The 16,122-nt window shown below is 36.2% G+C and overlaps 5 long non-coding RNA genes across 8 annotated transcripts; 2 read left to right on the top strand and 3 right to left on the bottom strand.

The window, feature by feature from the left end:
• Window positions 1-375: 375 nt before the first annotated feature.
• LOC139813842 (uncharacterized) lies at window positions 376-2,315 on the bottom strand. 4 transcript variants are annotated; one of them, XR_011732265.1, is made up of 6 exons: window positions 2,027-2,315; window positions 1,844-1,963; window positions 1,562-1,767; window positions 1,258-1,466; window positions 1,080-1,177; window positions 376-538 (listed from the first exon to the last, which is right to left on the bottom strand). It is a non-coding gene; the product is annotated as an uncharacterized lncRNA (long non-coding RNA). The 4 variants fall into 4 exon arrangements; XR_011732263.1 differs by having other exon boundaries at window positions 376-1,177; window positions 1,839-1,963; window positions 2,027-2,314; XR_011732264.1 differs by having other exon boundaries at window positions 376-1,177; window positions 1,849-1,963; window positions 2,027-2,313.
• Window positions 2,316-3,519: 1,204 nt separating this feature from the next.
• On the top strand, window positions 3,520-4,546 carry LOC139813841 (uncharacterized). Its single transcript, XR_011732261.1, has 3 exons — window positions 3,520-3,678; window positions 3,801-3,868; window positions 3,951-4,546. It is a non-coding gene; the product is annotated as an uncharacterized lncRNA (long non-coding RNA).
• On the bottom strand, window positions 4,410-5,645 carry LOC139813843 (uncharacterized). Its single transcript, XR_011732266.1, has 2 exons — window positions 5,070-5,645; window positions 4,410-4,915 (listed from the first exon to the last, which is right to left on the bottom strand). It is a non-coding gene; the product is annotated as an uncharacterized lncRNA (long non-coding RNA).
• A 934-nt stretch (window positions 5,646-6,579) lies between these two features.
• On the top strand, window positions 6,580-8,303 carry LOC139813218 (uncharacterized). The gene is made up of 3 exons (XR_011732082.1): window positions 6,580-6,949; window positions 7,067-7,222; window positions 7,300-8,303. It is a non-coding gene; the product is annotated as an uncharacterized lncRNA (long non-coding RNA).
• A 4,847-nt stretch (window positions 8,304-13,150) lies between these two features.
• LOC139813119 (uncharacterized) lies at window positions 13,151-15,164 on the bottom strand. Its single transcript, XR_011732041.1, has 2 exons — window positions 13,691-15,164; window positions 13,151-13,254 (listed from the first exon to the last, which is right to left on the bottom strand). It is a non-coding gene; the product is annotated as an uncharacterized lncRNA (long non-coding RNA).
• Window positions 15,165-16,122: the final 958 nt, after the last annotated feature.

The following is a 16,122-nucleotide window of genomic DNA, read 5'->3' as shown; positions in this document are numbered from 1 at the left end:
TTTAGTCGGCGTTTTTTGAGACATTCGCCGACTTCAAGTCGACTTCAAGTCGACTTTCGTCCTTAAAAAAGTCGACTTCTCTGCCAAGTCAGTTTCGGTAGAAGTCGACTTCAAGTCGACTTCCCGTCATGACGGAAAGTCGACTTCCCGCCAACTTTTAAAGTCGATAAAATAAACCGCCGCCGCGTACGTCTGGAGGTCGGTTGTGTATCTTGAAATGAGGTGAAAATGACAAAAGTTAACAGATTTTATTAGATTCTGATAAATAAAATCGTAGATACGCTAATGAATTTTTTCACTTTTGTAATTTTTACCTCATTATTTCAAGATACACAATCGACCCTTTGCTGGAAGGCTAAAACTGATGCATTTCGATTTTTTTTCATATATAAAATAATTTAATTATCTAAAAAACTGTATAATTACAATCCTAATGTTTTATTCTTAATTACAAAGGCGGCCACTGTGTGCCGTCATATCTGTGCCACTTCTGCGTGCGCGGATTCCGGCAGCCACTTCTTGTAAGCTGACAACAGAACTAAAATTATAAATATATAATATCCACAGACTTTTATACTAGACCATTAACATCTATGGACGCACTGCCGAAAAGCTGATACGAGTGCGAGGTGCAAGTGTTAGTGAATATTGAATTGGTGAGGCCATATTGAATTAACAATAAGTCACTATCGGGTGTTCAGTTGCTCATGATGTGCGTTTATCTGCATTCGTTATTACAGTACATAACGAAGCAGGCGAATGTTTTTGTGTTAAATATTGGTACATGTTATCAATAAGTTTGTAAGTCATGCCTTCAACGTGTAGCTACTTGAATGCCGAAATCGAACCACTACTCCTGTAGTATTAAACCCTTTCTTTTGGACATTCTGTATATGCCAGACTATTGTATAGAAATCTTGTATAAAACTACTTGTATAGAATCTGTAGTATAGCATATCTTGACTAAAATCAACATGGCGGCAAGCATCACGGCCGAGATGCCTGTCAGCGGTCTAGTATTGTATAGAAGTCTACTCGATGATAATATCTAAATATTATTTTATAAATTAAAATCTCACATTTTTCATCCAAACCCCAGATTTCTAGCAGTTTGTATATGGACACGACTCCCTGCGACTGCAACGTTTGTACTATTGCTTGAGTGCGTGGTATCAACCTGAAAAAATCGTATTTGAATTGATGTAATCTATTCGATGAATCAACGTGAAATCGAAAGAAGATAGAATAACGATTTACTTGGCCCATGACTTGGTGATGCTCCCAGGTGTCGTCAGCAACGACGGAACAAATCGTTTCAGCTTAGGGTACACTTGACCCTCCAAGAAAGAAATACGCGAACCACTTTACACCGTCCACAGATGCTCTATATCGATGGTAGTCCCCATCCGGCCTTTCCAAATGTACCAGACACGCGGCAAATGATCTTCCCGGTTCCTTGATTATATCTATAAATGAGAATAATATTCGATCATAATGAAGATTAATATCTTTATAAATAAATAGGGAAAGCATTATAAAGCAACAATTGTGATAAAAATACCTTGGCGGTGGATCAACCAATGATTCACTAAGATGGCATAGCGTGGAAGCGAATTTCGGCAATCATTCGGGTTCTATCGCCGTGACACCTCGCATATATATCTTATTCGTTTCGTACACCTCTTTATAAACCACCTATTCCGGACTGATTTTCCGTAGAACGCACGAAGAATGCATGAACCAGGTTCCTCCATTTCTGATGGTGTTCTGAAAGATGGTTCAGAATAGAGAGGTCGCATTCAATAGGTCTTAATTATCGATGATAATTAATAACACACCATACCTAACCTCTAAAGCATATTTCCACTTGGCCTTATCCTGCTGATCCTCTTTTAGATCCGCCATACCTGCAAGAACTATCTGGCGCAGCAATTTCGCTTCCATGTCGGTTGGTAACGGCATTCTGTAACAATTCTTGTTGTAGACAATGTAGACAACCGTCTCAAACATATTGCAACATACATACAGTCAAATTCCAGTATTCTGATCTAATCGAGGAAGTCAACGGGAAGACAATGATGACGACGACGACGACGTTTCGTTGCGGTGGTTGATAGCGCGGCGCTTTTCGACGTCTTATCGTGTCCTGTCTCGCGGCATGTATTCCTTGCACTCGCGTAAACATTAATTTTCTCCTCCAGCCTCCTCGAGATTCGCCGCCATATTGATGACGCGCCGCTTGACTGCTTTCCGTCTTTTTATAGTCGACTATTTAGAAGTCGACTTTTAGTCGACTTTCCGCCATTTTTAGAAGTCGACTAGAAGTCGACTTATAAAAGTCGACGGAAAATTGATTTTTATAAGTCGACTATTTAAAAGTCGATTTTTAGTCGACATTCCGCCATTTTTAGAAGTCGACTAGAAGTCGACTTATAAAAGTCAACTTTCCGTTGACTTTTATAAGTCGACTATTTAGAAGTCGACTTTTAGTCGACTTTTCGCCATTTTTAGAAGTCGACTAGAAGTCGACTTATAAAAGTCAACTTTCCGTTGACTTTTATAAGTCGACTATTTAGAAGTCGACTAAAAGTCGACTTTCCGCCATTTTTAGAAGTCGACTATTTAGAAATCGACTTTTAGTCGACTTTCCGCCATTTTTAGAAGTCGCCTATTTAGAAGTCGACTTTTAGTCGACTTTCTGCCATTTTTAGAAGCCGACTAGAAGTCGACTTATAAAAGTCGACTTACCGTCGACTTTCCGTCAACTGTGCTCTTAGGGAAGTCATATAAATGCGTATAATAAACTGTTGTGAGCATATATCCAGTACATCAAAAATGCTCACTGAGCGGCTACCTGTGAGCGCTCAATGAGCGATCGTGCTTCTGGATGCAGCCATTGACTGCGTTTTGCCGAACCTCCGCTAGCTAATGGCGTTTTCGATTTACTACTCGACCCGACTCGGGTCGCATCAATGGACGTGGAATACATACATTGATATGTATGTATTCCTAGAGAGTTCCTATAATAAGAGTTAGGACAAACTGCCGCCATGTACATACAGCCAAATGATAGCTTTGTCTCACTCCCACTAACTTCTTGGCTGAAACATAATGGCGACCATGATAGCTTGGTCTCACTCTCACTTACAGCTTGTCTCACTCTTACTAACTTGGCTGAAACATATGACGGGACCAATCAAAAATCGTCACCACATTGGCTTAACTCTTATTATAGGAACTCTATGTATTCCACGTCAATGATGCTAGAGTCCTGTATACATGATGCGATTAGAGTCCTATATTAAGGCCTTCACACATAAAATCGCATAAGGACGTAAAACGTAAGCGTAAGAAAATCGACCAATCCCAATCAAGTATTGTGCTGACCGTAACCCCAGTAGGGGAAAATACTTGATTGGGATTGATCGATTTTCTTACGCTTACGTTTTACGTCCTTACGGCATTTTATGTGTGAAGGCCTTTAGTAGAGAGACGCAAACTTTACCCCCACTTTGCTGCCGTCGCCATCTTGTGATCGTACCCCCACCTTGCTGCCGTCACTATCTAGCCCATGGTGTTTCTACTTTTATAGCCAGCGCAATCAGTGCTGTTTACTAAAGGAAGTATTTATTCTTAGTTGCAGTTCAATACCTGTATCGACATTACATCAATTTTTATGTAAGAAGTGAAATAATGAAATGCATCGAACGTGACATTTTTGAATATTGAGAGACTTGTTGCTCGTTTGAGGTTAGGCTCCTACCAAGTTTTACTCTTTTCAATAATTTTCTTTTGTGCAGGGAGAAAGAGCAAGTTGTTTCACTGTCATATCGGCGAACCTGCTGGTCCATTTCTGAATATGTGTGAGGTAAATTCAGTTTTTTTATCTCAAATAAATTACAAATATCCGTCGACCCTAGTACTGTTACTTAACCTTGATCTTTCTGCAGAGCTCCAATTTAAATCTCATCTTTGCTCCATCGTCTAAGGCGGATGAAATACAGTATCTCAAATTCCAGACCAGAATAATGGAAGAAAAATTAAAAAATCTTCAAGAGGAGTATAACAGTGACTTTGCTACTTTTGAAAAAATGGTTTGTGAGATACACCTAATGAAGCAGGAGCTATACGTTGGCAAGCGCTTGCTAAAGGTTTTGAGCTATAAAGAAGTTTGTAAAGAGTCTTAGTGTTTTGGGCTCGTTCTGTCTATAACATAATTATAAACGGACTAATTGTATATTTATAATTTATAATGTAATAATACAGTGCCTCGCATTAATATTCGGACATCATAATACTTGAAAAAAATTAATTAATAATAACATATATTTATGTAAGAAATGTTGTTCTTTTAGTAAGTTGAAGCACAAAATGATACCCTACAAAATATTGAACTATTAAAGTTATAATTTAATTCATATGTAGATGTAATTTATACAAAAATATATTTTTTGTTAAATGTCCGAATATATTAATGCAAATCACTATATACATATATAAAATTGTATAATTGTTCTAATTTTGAAATAAATTATTATTTTCACAATATATTCTTTATTTTATGTAAATTTACATTAGTGGTTTATCAGTCTTAAAATATGTAAAAATAAAAATAAAATAAAAATACCCTGCCAGAGAGCATAATACAAATAATATACTCTGCATATAGCCAAAATGCATCTAAACATTAAAAAAAGGGTACGATTAATTTATTAGCAGAAAATTTATTAACAGCAGTAGAAACACATAGTGATCCATACTTCGCAAACTGTGCTATTTGTATAAGGTTGCCAATTTGGACGGAATTCATTAATAAAATCCATTTTGCACGCCTTTTTGGTTCTTTTGAAAATTTAAACAATATAAGGCCTTGCTGTTTCTTAACATTACAGCCACTAACTGAACAGTGCCTTATCTGAAATAGATATAATAAACAAATTATAATAAGAATCCGACACGGATGAAAAGATTATGCTGCATATATGGTGCAGGACACAAATAAGCAACCCACAATGTCAGTAAAGTCCTCTGCAGTTATTTAACAACACAGAAAAGATATTTCTACTTACCTTGATCACAAGAAATAATAATATATATGCATTTATAAACTTTAGTCAACACTGTCAGTTGTATAATGCGGGCATTCCCACTCTGCCGCCGCCGCCATCTTGTGATCGTACGCCCTGCTGTCTATTGGTCTATAATCGACCAATTAGAAGGAGGAACAAGTTTGCGTCTCTCTACTAATATAGGACTCTAGATGCGATCCGAGTCGGTTTGAGTCGCAAATCGAAAACGCTATTAGCTAGCGGAGGTTCGGCTGGACACGGCCATTAAAATGATCCTAAAACCGTGATCCTAGCCGGTTTTTTTCAGTTTTTTTCTTAGTACTAATCTTTTAATTGGCTTTATAGAAATGCAAAATTCTTGTCTAGAATTAAAGTGCGCATCAAAATCTAGGTCATGGTGGTCGAATTTATATTGAAAACGAAAAAAAATTAATATTTTTTGTTATACGTGACGACCACCACATATAAATTCGACCACCATGACCTAGATTTTGATGCGTACTTTAATTCTAGACAAGAATTTTGCATTTCTATAAAGCCAATTAAAAGATTAGTGCTAAGAAAAAAACTGAAAAAAACCGGTTAGGATCACCTTAAGCCTTGTGTCCACGATGCTAGAACTGCGTCCGAGTTTTGGTTTAAGCCAATCAACTTGCAGCTCTTACAGAAAAGTAGCAGTTTCATTGGCTTAAACCGAAACTCGGACACAGTTCTAGCATCGTGGACACAATAAGGCTTTAGGATATATATAAATATAAGAATATTTTTGTAAAGCCTTGTGTCCACGATGCTAGAACTGCGTCCGAGTTTTGGTTTAAGCTAATCAACTTGCAGCTTTTACAGAAAAGTAGCAGTTTCATTGGCTTAAACCGAAACTCGGACACAGTTCTAGCATCGTGGTCATAAGGCTTAATAAATACTAAATATCTCAGATACAGAAATGTAGGAATACTCTTATATTTATATCTTATATTTTATTTTTCACAACACCTCCACGGAAAGTTCGACTTTCCATGCCTGTAGAGAGGGACGAAAGTGGCCAATTTTACGCCAGGGAGGAAAGTTGTTACTTTCCGCCCGCTAAACAAGGACGAAAGTAGTCAAGTTGTTACTTTCCTCCCGCTAAACAGGGACGAAAGTGGTCACTTTCCTCCCTGTTTAGCGGGTGGAAAGTAAAGTAACGGGCAAATCTTAGAACATATATATAGGAAGCTTTCCAACAAGTGACACAAGTCGACACAAGTTTCGTTTTGTCTTTTGTTATTCATTGCTAAAAAAACAAGATAAAACGACGTTTGTGTCGACTTGTGTCGTTTGCTGGAAAGCTCCCATAAATGGAAGGAGAATTGAGCATCGTGCGAAAGAGCAACGTACATTGTGCGAGAGAGAAAGGTAGTGGATCTCAATCGCCCGCAATGCGCATGCGCATATTCGCTCGATGCGGTCGGTTGGTGGGGATAGCTACTAGAGTCCCTTTATAAAGGGACTCTAAAGGTGGAAGCACATAAAATTGCAGGAGCCATGAGCAGAATGCAGAAGCCATATGCGCATGCGCTATGGTATCTGAAGAGCTCTAACAGCTCTAACAGCTCTATGGCTTCTGCATTCTGCTCATGGCTCCTGCAATTTTATGTGCTTCCACCTTAATAGCTACAAGCTTCGGAAGCACTCCGGTGAGAGAATAGTGAACTCAGGGTGGAACACCCATATTTTCCTATTCAACTAGGCTTATTATTATTAAAAATGGGTCATCGTAGTTGTTGCGTCAGAAATTGTAAAAATAATGAACTGAAGAGTATGTGTAAATTTTACAAATTCCCTACTGCCGACTATAAATTAGAGCAGCGAAAGAAATGGATTGCAGCTGTAAGGAAAATTAAGTAAGTACATAACCTTATTTTTCTTCTTTATACATAGGCTTCATAGCGCCTGCTCCAAAGCTTCTGCACATAATTCTTTATTTACATTAATTTATTAATTATGTAATGTAATTTTAGTTCTTATAAGTGGCAACCAAAGAAATCAGATGTAATATGCTCTGATCATTTTATTGGCAAAATAAAATCGAATGAAGAAACAAGTCCTGGATATGTTCCCTCAGTATTCTGTGCTGAGAGAACAAGAAATATTCGTGAAGTTGCTGCAGTAAACAAGTACGAATTAAAGGGATAGATGAATATTTGTGTTGCAAATATGCAAAATATATTTACTATTCTTGTTTTTTTTTCAGACATGCTCGATTCATGAAACGCAGATTTATAACTAAGCAAAAATTGCAAACTATGAGTACAAATCAAGATAAACCTGTGAAAGGAAATGTAATTGAACATGATATGATCAGTGATATGAATGTGCGTTATGAAGATTCAGTACTTGATAATGTCGAAGTACAGTCGGAGAGTCCAAAGTATCTGGATAAAGAGACTGAAGCAAATATTTTTATTGATGCTAGCGAGCCAGAAAAATTATTTATGTGTAATAGATATATTACTAATGGTTTTAATTGTAAGTGTGACGCAGAAGTACAAACAGATATAGTAACAGTAAATCATCAAACCATAATATTAAATCCAAGGAAATTCAGAAATAAGGAATGTGGTACGACTTAACAGACTTTTGTAAATAGAGCAGTTGGACCTGACTATGAAAGTGTGCAAGATAACGATACAACTTGTTTAAGCTATGCATCAGTAAAAAAAGATAAACAGCTTCTGGATCTTGCTGGAGTGACACACAACAATTATTTATTGTTTTCTGATATAAAAAATAGGAGTTCCAGTAATTAAAGTGACATAAATACCGCTGTGCAGTTAACCTCCAATTATATAGTAACAATTATTATGCGCGTATAGCAATTTTTACTTAACGAAATTATTAACAGTAAAATGTAAAAAAATACACTGCATCTATTGCACAAGAAGCTTTGGTAATAATCACTCGTTAAAGTTGTTTTTTATATATTTTTTGCAAACTGCCTGGAAACATATCTCGTTGTTTCCACTTTTATTTGCATGGAGATAGCGGTAGATGGCGCGACCTGAAACGCACGGAGCGAATAGCGTCGCGTAAGTCGCGTTGCCATAGTTATATACTTACTATCTAAAATACAAAATAGAGGAAATAATCCAATTTTTCAATTCCAAAATTGTAGTGTAAATATTAAATTCACTAATTAATGCTTATTCTTTGTAAAAATTATATTCTTTAATTATATTCTAAAAATTATATTTCTTACATTTTTTGGAAATTTTGTTATTTTAAAATTAAAATTATTTATTATATATTTTTTTATTTTATTTTAATTTTATTTTTTTTATGTAGAGAGCTTTGCCCCCACACCCCCCCCAGGAGCTTCGCCCCTGGACCCCACCAGGGATTTTGCCCCTAGACAACACCAGAGGCTTTACTCCTGGGCCCCACCAGGGCTTCGTCTCTGGACCCCACATCACTCTCTTTTTCTCTTTCTATTTAACTACACGCGCGTATAAACTGTATGAATGGAACATCGGCTTCGGCTCGGGCGATAAACTTCACACTCGTCTGAAAATAGTATATTGTACAACTAGTGGAAAAAGTGGTCGATTCTGAATGAGTGTGAAGTTGGTCGCACGAGCGAAGCGAGTGCGACCATCACACTCATTTGGGCTCGACCACTCTTTCCACGAGTTGTTCATACTATTTTTCCTAACAAGAGCGTGGAACAGGCCGCTTTTCGCGCTTGTTTTACAATTTCATTTCTCCACTAGTTGAGAAATGGCTCCATGTTTCAACGCTTACGTCATCATTGCGAAATTGATTGTTTCGCTCATTCAAAACAAGCGCGAAAAGCGGCCCATTTCACGCTCGCGTTAGGAAAACGTTCTTTACTTTCGCCCCTTGGTGCACAATATACTATTTTTCCATTGCGTTTTACGTTTAATTATTAGGGTGTAGTTCCGCGAATGACCCCTGCTCCCGATCGACCTAAAATATTACAGATAAGTTGTTTTTGATGTGAAAAATGAAGTGCGCGTGGTCCCCTTCAAAAAATTAAAAAAATTTTTTTTATGATAGCATTTATCGACTAAAATCGATTCTGTATGATATATATGTTACTATAAAAATGATAAATTCGATAATTATTACATAATTACCGGTTATTATGCATAATTTTCAACATACGGTGATAAATGTGATAAATTATAGCAAATTTTACCGGTAATAACTAAGACTTTTTGGTAAAAGTAATAAATCTTTCATTAATTTTGTTGTGGGTGGAAAAATGTGAATTTATTGTATTCACGCATATATTTTTTCACCGACGTATAGTTGGCAAACAAATTAAAAATTATTGAAAATTATCTTATCCAATCGGTTGGAAATTATTTGGAGATATTTGGAAAAAACTTTTCAGAGTTTGGAAAACCATACAATAATCACAATTAATTAAAATCAGTTAAGCGTATAATTAGCAGAAAATGTCTAAGAAATATTTTTTTTTTAATCCAATCGCTCCAGAATCATTTAGATAAAGTGTCGATATAATTTTCATTATTTAGAAAACAACTCTATTCTACTAAAAATTAATTAAAGGTTAATATTTTGTTTTAATTTCTGCACTATATAGTGCAATAAAGTGCACATACTTTTGTATGTTTTATTGGTAGACAGGCTGTGTTTCGATATTGACTGTAAGTACTGAAAATCTATAATGTTACATACGTCATCACTTTTTCAGTACTTTATAGTCTATACTAGACTACGTCGGCTTGGAGTCGGTTACTCCAGTGTTACTCTAATCCATTTTGGAGTAAAATTAATTAGCACGAAAATCCAGCTATGACCGATAACGGCTTTACTTATTTAATTTGTTGTTTTCATGTATCGGTCGATATATTCTATATTCTGTTTTAAAAATAATTATCTACACTATATACGGTACTGTTTCAGGGACACAAGGAGGAGACTGGTGTGAACAGCGCTGAAGCAGTACCGTAGTGTAGAGAATTATTTTTAAAACAATATAGAATATCGACCGATACATGAAAACAACAAATTAAATAAGTAAAGCCGTCATCGGTCATAGCTGGATCTTTGTGCTAATTAATTTTACTCCAAATTGGATTGGAGTAACACTGGAGTAACCGACTCCAACCCGACGTAGTCTAGTATAGACTATAAAGTACTGAAAAAGTGATGACGTATGTAACATTATAGATTTTCAGTACTTACAGTCAATATCGAAACACAGCCTGTCTACCAATAAAACATACATAGAAAAGTATGTGCATTTTATTGCACTATAGTGCAGACATTAAAACGAAATATTGACCTTTAATTAATTTTTATTAGAATAGAGTTGTTTTCTAAATAATAAAAATTGCATCGACACTTTATCCAAATGATTCTGGAGCGATTGGATTAAAGAAAAATATTTTTTAGATACTTTCTGCTATTATACGCTTAATTGATTTTAATTAATTGTGATTATTGTATAGTTTTCCAAACTCTGAAAAGTTTTTTCCAAACATCTCCAAATAATTTCCAAACGATTGGATAAGATAATTTTCAATAATTTTTAAATTTTTACCAACTATATATATACGTCGGTTATTTTTTTATCCATCACACAATAATTGGGTTGGGTTAGGTTAGTTTTCTTGGAGGTGGAGCCCCCGCAGGAGAGCGGAACGGCGGAACCTACTGCTTCCACGCATACACTTTTCATGCGAAACAAGGTGTCACATGGTTTTACAACTTTCCACGCGTGGAAAGTTCACGCATGTAGTACATATACCTTAAGGCTGAGTTTCCACTGAGCGCGTCACGCGTCGCGTCGTCCGAGTTGAACCAATCAAAACATCCCATTTCGATCCCGTCACAAGAATGTAATGAAATGGGATGTTTTGATTGGTTAACTTGTGACGACGCGACGCGTGACGCGCTCAGTGGAAACTCAGCCTAAGCCTTGTGTACACGATACTAGAAATCGGTCCGAGTTTCGGTTTAAGCCAATCAACTTGACAGAAAAGCAGCAGTTTCATTGGCTTAAACCGAAACTCGGACCGATTTCTAGTAACGTGTACAAGACTTTACAAGGCACACTTGTGTCTAGCTTAACGGTAGTGAAGCCCCCCGCAGGGGGGCGAAACCTACTTCCTCCACGCACATACACTTTCAACGCGAGACGAGTTGCCACTTGCCACATGGGTTTACAACTTTACACGCGTGCTATATATATTATACTAGCTGGTTACTCGGGCTTCGCCCCGGAGGACATATGTAATAAGACACGTAAATAGTCTCTCTCTCTCTCTCTCTCTCTCTCTCTCTCTCTCTCTCTCTCTCTCTCTCTCTCTCTCTCTCTCTCTCTCTCTCTCTAAAATGCTATAAATTGAAAAATATTAAGTTCAATTCTGTCGTATACAATTTGAGATTCACTCAATTATTTCCTAAAAAATTGGAAAAATTTTGTAACCAATTTTTAAAAAGATATTGGTTCTCAAAAAAATTGGTAACAAAAAACTATACAGTTTATAGCACTTCCCGGGAAATTCTCTCTCTGTTTTATATACAATTCTTTAAAATTCGATCAATTATTTCCCGAAAAATTCAAAGAACTTTTGATACCGATTCCCAAAAAGATCGGTAACGAAAAATTATATACTTTATAGCACTCCCCGGATAATTCTTTGAGATTCAATCAATTATTTCCCGAAAAATTGGAAAAATTAAAAAAACCGGTTTCCAAAAAGATCGGTAACAAAAACTATACACATCATAGCGCTTTCCGTAAAATTCTACCCCTACTTCATATACAATTCTTTAAAATTCGGTCAATAAATTTTTGAAAAATTAAAAAAATTTTGGTACCGGCTTTCAAAAAGATTGGTAACAAAAAACTATACACATAGTGGCACTCCCCGGAAAATTCTACCTCTATTTCATATACTTTTGGTAAAAATTCGGTTCAGGGGTTTGGGCTAGGCGTTGATGAGTGAATGAATGAATCAGTCAGGACATCTTCCTTTATAGATATAAATATACTATATATATTATATTTTTTATATGTCGTATATATCATAATTATGTAGAATCAATTTTATTAGTCGATAAGTGCTCATAAATTTTTTTTTAATTTTCCGAAATTGGGACCACGCGTACTTTATTTCTCATATCAAAAACAACTTTTATTTGTAAAATTTTAGGTCGATCGGGAGCAGGGGTCATTTGGAACTATATCTAATAACTATTATTTGCAATTTCTAAAATATATTTAATATATATTATTATTTCTAACATTTAATATATATTCTTATTCCTAATATGTGCTTTATTATGCGCAGAGGCTTAAGGCCTTCACACATAAAATCGCGTAGTATTGCGCTGTCCGTAACTCCAGTAGGGGAAAATACTTGATTAGGATTGATCGATTTTCTTACGCTTTCGTTTTACGTTCTTACGCGATTTTATGTGTGAAGGCCTTTAAGCGGGGAGCACACACTTCTGCACAACGCATAATGCGTAAGCATAAGAAAATTGATTGGTCCATACACATGTGCATAAGGAAATAGACCAATCAATTTTCTTATGCTTACGCATTATGCGTTGTGCAGAAGTGTGTGCTCCCCGCTTTAGCATCGTGAAGTGAACAAAGAGTAAAGCAGGACACACACACTTTTCGTAGAACGTAACAGTAAGATTTCGACCAATCGCGTTGCTTAATTCTTACTTCTATGGTTACAGATGGCCGAATCGAGCAACGCGATTGGTCGAACCTTACTGTTACGTTCTACGAAAAGTGTGTGCCCTATTTTAAGAGAAACAAGAGGGAACGTATCGGTAGCACAGTGGAGGCGGTAAATCGGACGGAAGTACGTCAGGCAGCCAATCTTGAGTGTTACCTTTTTTTAACGTTTATCAGCTCAAAAAAATTGTAAATAAGTGTGAGATTTAAGAGTATCATGGTGCACTACCAGGCATATAACAATGTGATATAACAATAATGGCTCAAATTATGAGATAACGTTTCATCAATTAACCCTAGAAAGGTAATGTGGGGTAATACGTTGCCCCACGCAAAATTCAAATTGCGCCCCTGCCTTAGGAAGGTTAGTTTTCATACCGAGACCCTAACCATAATTCAGTTTAGTCATCCGGCAGTCGACCTCCGTCATTCAGCGAGTGCGTTAGATCCGTGCAGCAGCTAAAAACCGAAAAAGAAAATCGTTTGGGGTAACGTATTACCCCCTTTGGCCGTTTACGTTCGACATTTACTACAGTAAAGTATATTTCAGATTTTTTGTGAAAATCGGTAACGAAAAATTATACACTTTATAGCACTCCCCGGAAAATTCTACCCCTGTTTTATATATAATTGTTTAAGATTCGGTCAATTATTTCACTTTTGCTGTTCTTGCACAGCAACTGATTAAAACTTTGTAAAGTTTTTGTGGAGTTAATTTTACTGTTTCCATATACTTTTATAACTTTTGACTACCTTTCAAATAAATAATAATCGACAGAATCTGTTTTACTTTCCATTTCTTGCGATTTTTCCCATCCGACAGTTTTTCATCATTTCCTCTACTTCAGATGTTCAAAGAAATATGTTTTTTTTAAGAAATGAAAAAATCGCTTACATGCCCTTGAAGGTTGTCTATATTCGTCTTTTAAAATCCGTTGGAATTTTTAAAATTGGTGAATTTTATGAAAAACTACAGCATTTTTTATAAAAATAGTCATTTCATCCCAATTTTTGGTTCTTTTTCTTGTTTTTCGAAATTATTTTACTGTTTTTTTTTACTACCGCAAATTGATGACTACTATCGTCTTCCCTATTAAAGAACAAACAAAATTATCTATTAAAAAGTTGTCTAACAACAAATAGAAACATTATATACGCGGTACAAGTTTGGGGTAATTTATTACCCCGCTTGGCCTTTCACGTATGAGAAAATTCATATTACCTCTCTAGGGTTAATAATTTAAATCATTCAATATCTTAGCGACCATCTTGAGAGGCAACTTTTTATGCTGAAATATATAGTCACTTCCGTCCTCTTCGCTAACATAAATGCTCTCTCCTTTACTCTTTGATCGTGAGGGTCACATCACAGCAGAGAGAAAGGATGAGAGTCATGCTCGCGTTTTGGCTGTTACCGAATCTTGTAGGTAATGTGCACGATTTTGTGGTTCTTTTCCGTGGTATGTCTACGGCCAGTATTCATAGATCGGTATTCATTAGTAGTTACCGACATTTTTTTATTTTAAGAAATCTTTGAATTGGCTTTACAGAATTGCAAAATCCTTTTACAAAATTAAAGTACGCACAAAAATCTACCCCGCGACACACGATTTCATATCGGGAACGAAAAAAAATTAAAAATGTTACTAATTTGGGCACATACAGCTGTCATCTGACGACAATAACAAAAATACTGCAGTTTATATATATAAAATGACACCCAGGCGGGGTAGGGACAACATGTAGGAACAATAATTGTGTAAATAGAACTAAGATTCAACGCCTAGAAAAAAAGATTCTTTAATAAAGTTTTATTAAGCAAAAGCACATTTAGGTTGATAGAATAAGCAGTAATGCGTGTAGCGGGAGATGGCGCAGCAATCGAACAAGGACAGATGCCTTTCGTTAGACAAGGACAGATAGATATATGTACATATAACATAGAAAACAGGATTAGAAATGTTGACATTACCGACGTCGAGGAAGTTTGGCCTTCACTATAGGATCCCTTTATGCCCGTATCACACTAGCGATTGGCGATTGCGTCTACGTTTGCGTTTACGTCTCTTGACCAATCAGAAAGTAGCTGCTGGCGATTGCGATTTGCGATTTCCGTTCTGATTGGTCAAAAGACGTAGACGCAAACGTAAACGCAATCGCCAATCGCCTAGTGTGATACGGGCATTAGATCCTCTTAAGGGTCGGCAGGAGACCCAGGCAAACTCAGGTACACTCAAGTGCACTTTATGCACGTTAAACTGCACTTTATTCCGTATTTTATTTATTATAAATTTTTAAGAGCAAAAATGCAAAATCGGGCTCTGTAGCTGACTGCATTATTATATAAAGAGTATATATATAAAAAAATTCACGAATCTATGTAATTTATAATCCTGTTTTCTATGTTATATATATAACATAGAAAACAGGATTAGAAATGTTGACATTACCGACGTCGAGGAAGTTTGGCCTTCACTATAGGATCCCTTTAGATTCTAAGGGTCGGCAGGAGACCCAGGCAAACTCAGGTACACTCAGGTGCATTTTATGCACGTTAAACTGCACTTTATTCCGTATTTTATTTATTATAAATTTTTAAGAGCAAAAATGCAAAATCGGGCTCTGTAGCTAGCTACAGAGGATCCTAGAGAGGTAATATGAATTTTCTCATACGTGAAAGGCCAAGCGGGCCTAATAAATTACCCCATACTTGTACCGCGTGTATAATGTTTCTATTTGTTGTTAGACAACTTTTTAATAGATAATTTTGTTTGTTTTTTAATAGGGAAGACGACGAATTACGGATCCCTTAAGGGGATCCTAAAGCGAAGGCCGAACTTCCTCGATGTCGATAATGTCAACATTTATAATCCTGTTTTCTCTATATCTATCCTTGTTTAACTGTAGTAATCTGTCTTTGTGTAGGAATTCGGTACCCAGGAGGTCGATTATGCCTCCGGGTGTCGGCCTACTACCGACGTCTTGACGAGAGGTATCGAGGAATAATTATACACACTCGATTACTGCTGATAAAATAATACTTTATTGCAGACCACGCAACAGCCACGAGAGTCAGCTCCGGTAACTTAGCCGGTCAACTTCGACTTTATTAATTTTCATATTTTTTTATCGTTTGTTGGTCGTTTGTTGGTGATTGTTGGCCTAATTACAACGTTTGTTGGTTCTTAATTTTTTTTTAAATTTAAAAAGAAAAATTAGCATTAAGTTAGCCGGAAAAATTTTATTTTTAATTTCAAAAAAGCCTAATCGATGCGTAATCGTTTGCTGATGATTGTTGGTTTAATTTTAGCGTTTGTTGGTTTATTA

Source organism: Temnothorax longispinosus, chromosome 5 (assembly GCF_030848805.1).
Source record: "Temnothorax longispinosus isolate EJ_2023e chromosome 5, Tlon_JGU_v1, whole genome shotgun sequence".
Taxonomy (NCBI): domain Eukaryota; kingdom Metazoa; phylum Arthropoda; class Insecta; order Hymenoptera; family Formicidae; genus Temnothorax; species Temnothorax longispinosus.
Note: the sequence above shows the minus strand (reverse complement) of the source record. Positions and strands in the feature narration are given on the sequence as shown.